Here is a 6,000-nt window from a genome sequence, read left to right as displayed (position 1 = left end):
ATATGTTTCTGTATCCTACCCCCAAGTCCATTTATTTTTAAAGAGCCCTGAGTAAAATTTATCTGATTGAGGACAAAGATTGCAAAGTTACTGGCTAATTTTATTAAGAGAAAATAGAAGAATATGAGAATCCACACAGATTCTTTCCTACGAAATGGCATTGAACCAACAATCAAACAAAATTATTGTTGATTTTTACCTATTATTTATGGTGGTGTGAGAAAGTGACACACATGGAATGCAGCAGTGATTGCTGTATTTTGAACTCCGTTCAGCCCAGTTTAGAGAAAATAGAAAAGCATCTCACAAGGAGCCTTTGAAAACTAAGAGGTGAAACACATGACTACTATGACTAATGGGATTAGAAAAATATAATGAGATTAGACAATTAATGAGTTTAAAACAAGGTGTTCAATTGTTTCTTGAATAGAAAGTTTGTATTTTATATACTTTAAAAATAATATTCTATAGCTGATTGAAAGCTGTAAATGACAGAATCATAAATTCATAACCATTAATTTTCTGCTAAAACAAGTTTGATTAGGAAGATAAACATAAAGAAGGTGAGAAAGTAATATGTTTTCAAAAACCAAACCAAAAATATGAAAAGGAAGATGGCTCATTGACTTATCAGAAATTAAATTTTGTATTCCAGAGGACATTTGAAATTTCTTTACTCAGTGATCAGATCCACTTTGATGTATTTTGTAGGAATTTGTTCTAGGTTGCTAACGTGGGTTTAAAAATTAGTTTTGATTTTTTATTACCTTAGTGATAGGTGATACATGTATCAAGGGTTAGATAACTTTGTACTGTCACCGAGATATACAGTTTTGGTCACCTGTTAAAAACGATACCGGCATATTTATTCAGTAACCCACATGGAGTGTTTTCTATGTACCTGCATAATAGTACTGTCTTTTAATGAGTTGTTTCAATCATCCTTCTTCATTTTAGAGATGAGGAAACTAAGCCTCAGAGAGGTTAAAGGAATCACTGAAGGCCACTGTTGCAGAATGACTTTTTAAGCGCTGCCTTAAAAAAACGTACGGCCTGCGGCTAGGCCCGTGAGCCATGGCCGCTGAGCCTGCGCGTCCAGAGCCTGTGCTCCGCAACGGGAGAGGCCACAACAGTGAGAGGCCCGTGTACAGCAAAAAAACAAAAACAAAAACAAAAAACGTACGGCCTATTTCCGTTCTCACTAGCCTACCTACGTGATTAAGTGTGGATATGAAGAAAATGCGAGACATGGCGCCAATCACCTGGTCCCCAGTCTCTCATCCCTGAACTCTGAGTAGAAGACTAACGTATCTGGTTTTCCTTACCCTTTGGATGGAATAGTCTTATAGCAGATATTACGTTAATGGCTCCTTTGGACCTCACTCAGAGGCTCAGACCCCTGTCTTTTCCACCTTAGAGAGGGCAAGCCCTGGAATGATGTGTCACAGGACAGCCTTGTAATGGAAAGTTCTATTAATTTTATTAATGTCTATTAATTACAGTAGCACAGTGTGTGCGCCCAACTTGGTATAGACACTTTTTAAAATTCAACTTTCATACGAATCACCCTTTTATTCCATTATACTTTCACTCTTCTAAATCACCTTTCAGTCATTAACTTTGCACTTTCTTATAGCAGGAGATGGAAATTCAGGCTGTTGCACAGTGAAGCCGTGGGCCAGACAAGTCCCTTTTAGCAGCATTGTCTTTTTTGTTTGGTTGTTTGTCTAATTACTTGAATATTTGATTGCAATTTTTTTTTTCTTTTTTTTTGCGGTACGCGGGCCTCTCACCGCTGTGGCCTCCCCGGTTGCGGAGCACAGGCTCCGGACGCGCAGGCTCAGCGGCCATGGCTCACGGGCCCAGCCGCTCTGCGGCATGTGGGATCTTCCCCGACCGGGGCACGAACCCATGTCCCCTGCATCGGCAGGCGGACTCTCAACCACTGCGCCACCAGGGAAGCCCCTCTACTCTTTTTTTTAAATTGAAGTATAATGTGTTAGTTTCAGGTGTACAGCAAAGTGATTCAGATATATATTCTTTTTCAGATTCTTTTCCACTGTTGGTTATTACATGATATTGAGTATAGTTCCCTGTGCTATACAGTAGGTCCTTGTTGTTTATCTATTGTATATATAATAGTGTGTATCTGTTAATCCCAAACTACTAGTTTATCCCCCCCCTCTAGTTTCCCCTTTGGTAGCCATAAGTTTGTTTTCTGTGTCTGTGAGTCTATTTCTGTTTTGTAAATAAGTTCATTTGTATCATTTTTTTAGATTCCACATATAAGTGATATCAAATGATATTTGTCTTTTCTGTCTGTCTTATTATGATAATCTCTAGACCCACCCATGTTGTGGCAAATGACATTATTTCATTCTTTTTTATGGCTGAGTAATATTCCATTGTATAGATGTACCACATCTTCTTTATCCATTCACCTGTCAGTGGACATTTGCGTTGCTTCCATGTCTTGGCCATTGTAAATAGTGCTGCTATGAACATTGGGGTGCATGTATCTTTTGAAATTAAAGTTTTCTCTGGATATATGCCCAGGAGTGGAATTGCTAGATCATATGGTAACTCTGTTTTTAGTTTTTAAAGGAACCTCCATACTGTTCTCCATAGTGGCTTCACCAATTTACATTCTCACCAACAGTGTAGGAGGGTTCCTTTTTTTCCAGCATCTATTATTTGTAGACTTTTTGATGGTGGCCATCCTCACTGGTGTGTAATCATCATACTCCTAAAAAAGCTACATTTTTGGAGTCTATGAAAATGTGCCATGATCCAAATAGGCTTTTATATTTTTTCTGGTATAAATGTTGAGTGAAGACACTGTTCTTGATTATATATAGACATTGACTCTAGCTACATAAATATATTTGTTTATTTTTTATTTTCTCCAATGAGAAAATAAGTTCTGTAGGGGTAGAAATGCTATCTTGTTGGAAGTGGTAGCCAGATCACACAGGACAGACACCAGCCCAGAGCAGGGGCTCAGCAAACCTTTGTGGAACACTTGAGTGAGGAATTACGGTTTTACATAATCACACCTGTTACGTGTGCCTTTGGATACACCCATAATGCCTTACGTTTGTTTAGAAAAATAAGTAAACAGCCTTAAAATGGTTCTTATTTTGCTTATTTTTCTACTCTGTGCTTTCAGGCTCAATTATGGTTATTAGGAATTTATTGAACTTAAAAATGCATTAGGTGTTTGATGGCTGTGGTATACTGTCTTTAAATCCCCCTTTTCCTGTAGTCTTTCATATACTTTTATAAAATTCGTCCTGATGTGTGTGTGTGTGTGTGTGTGTGTGTGTGTGTGTGTGTGTGTGTTAAAACTAGTCCCTGAGGTTTAGGTTCTGAATCTTTTTCAGAGTATTGTTATATCCTATGATTTCAACTAAGACCTTCCTGGGTGAGTGCAGAGAGCATCCTGTCAGCTCGCTTTTGATTTTCAAGAAAATCCGAGTTCTCACAGCTTGTGTTCTTCCTGTCCAGGGACTGGTGGGCCAGTATCACTTCAATGGCCGTCACTGCCTGGCATCTTCAGCAGCGCAGTGTCACTGAATGACAGTGCAAAAACGAGGTCTTATCACCGTCTCCGAGTTCTTTCCCACTCTGGTTTCTCAGGAACATTCCATTTCGTAGAAGAGCAGAAAATTTTAAAAGCACACCAAAATAGGCCTCTCCGTATCTGTGCAGATGGGGAAAGGTTATACAGACCACATTAAAAAAAGAACAGTTCAGCCCAAGCATTGAAATCTTATTGGCTTTCTATTAATCTGCCTTGGAACTGGAGAGCCGCTGAAGAAAAATAGGAAAATAATATTCTTGGATTTGAACCAAGGAGTTTAGATTCTCCAACGTTGCTTCTTTGGCCCCGTGAATCAGTTTTGAGATTCTGTGGCACGGAATTGGCCACCTGAAATTGTTGCAATCAGAGGAGGGATTACTCTATGTCAGAGAAGCATAGATTCTGAAGTTCAGCCTGACTTCTTCCTATTTCTTTCTTTTTAACTCCCTTTCTGTAACAGAATTAGTTTTCATACAAAACTACAGGAGTCTTAACTGCACCCTCCCTGGACCAGCCATCTGTCTCTTTTCCCTGCGTTTCATTTTATCCCTGTTTCTCGTGTTTTCTTCCCTTTTCCATTCAGAGCAGTACACGTATTGCAGCTGTTCTGCGGGAAGGATCATTGCATAGTCTATCTTGTTTCAACATTCAAATGCTCAACTTGAATTCCTGTCCCTTTAGATCACGTAACAATGGTAAGCATCGGAGTTTTAAGATACAGTCGTATCTTTTCTCCTCTCTCCACTTCTCATCTCCAGCAGCCTTGTGAAATAGCTCACTGCTTTGCATTTCGCAAGCATTCAAGTGTTTATAGAATCTAACGATCCTGATCTCATGCTTCCTTTTTACAAGCAGAAAATGATAGCTGTGTATGGCACTGTTCCCAGGAAAGCTGCATGAAAAGTGGTGGACAAGAGGATGCCAGGGTATGAAAAAGAGCCCTAGGCATGTGCTTTTAGAGGAGCTATCCCATCAAGTGCCACATTTACTGGTATAAGGACTGTTCAACTTCGTTTTCTAGGAGAAAAGAAACTTGAAAGATGTATTTGAAGATTTTCCTGATCAGTCTCCTTTTGAAATGCAGCCTAACAGCTCAGAGTGGCTTCATAGCAAAGAAAACTAACTAAATAAATAAGTAATGCCAAATGAATTAAACAGCTGGGGCCAAATGGGAGGAGAGGGCTACTGTAGCCAGGTGACTGTCCGTGGAGAAGCAAAGTCAAATCGGAATTGGGACTGACATAGATACAGTAACATGTATAAAATAGATAAGTAATAAGAATCTGCTGTATAAAAATAAATAACTAAAAAATTTTTTTAAAAAGCCAAATAGGAATAGCAATTAGTAAGTTACTTTTCTATATACACGAATCTACAAAAACAAGCCCTTAAGCAACAGTGCCGTAGCAAGAAAACCCGGATAAAATCTGCAAGAATCCTTCTAGCGCCAGACTTGGACTCCTGTAAGTTGCAAGCTTATATTAGCTATATCTTCTCTGGGATTCCTGGATGGGAAAATAACAATGACTACAGCTAGATGTAAAAAGAGTCAGTCGAAACTCAGCATGACCAGGGTGCAGTGGCTAGTCAGAACCTTGGGTTGGATTCAGGGGTGGCTGTTCCTGGTAGTAGTCCAAGTAGACACAGGGAGGGTGGAGTTGGAGTCCTGCTCTTGGGTGGGGAAAGTCAGGCAGGAGGCATTACTAGCCTTCATGCAATAATGATAGTAATTACATGCCAGGCCCAGTTCCAAGCAGTTTACATGATTTAGCTCATTAATCCTCATACAGCTCTGGGATGTGAATGTTGTCCCCACTTTAGAGATGAGGAAACCGAGGCATGGTTTGTGTAACTTGTCTGAGGTCACACAGGAAATCAGTGCCAGGACTAAGGTTTGAGCCTGTGTTTTTAATTCTTCCACTGTCCTTGAATCAGGCTAATAGCTTCAGGGAGACCTAGTCTGGAGTCTCAGAGACTCGTGGTGGAGGTACATGAGCGAGGTCAGCTAGGGAGCATTTGGAGACAAGTACCGGCTTGCAGCGTAAACGCGTTGACTGACTCGGTATCCACAAGCTCACAGTTATTGTGGGCACCAGGTCTGAGTCCTGAGCCATTTTCCTGTGATGCTTTGGCCCTGCCCTCCTCTGAGTGATGACGGGTAGAGACATGGCTGCAGCAATTCTGGATCTCCTATCGGCACAGGACACTGGTCGGAGGAAAAGAAACACCTGTGCTCTGATGCTGTCCCGGAGGAACAAGGAAGAACTTCGTCAGATGCTTAGAGCAAACCTCTGTCTGCATCTTGGGACTCTGAACACAACCACGTGCCATTGCTAGTCTGGTCACTGACAAGGGGCATGGGCTTGTATGTGCACTGTTAGCACTAGGGGGCGCTAAGCCTTCCTGAGCCGCATGAG

Source organism: Aethalodelphis obliquidens, unplaced genomic scaffold (assembly GCF_003676395.1).
Source record: "Aethalodelphis obliquidens isolate GAN/ISIS:26980383/991018 unplaced genomic scaffold, ASM367639v1 scaffold6, whole genome shotgun sequence".
NCBI lineage: Eukaryota > Metazoa > Chordata > Mammalia > Artiodactyla > Delphinidae > Aethalodelphis > Aethalodelphis obliquidens.
This window is presented reverse-complemented; position numbering follows the sequence as displayed.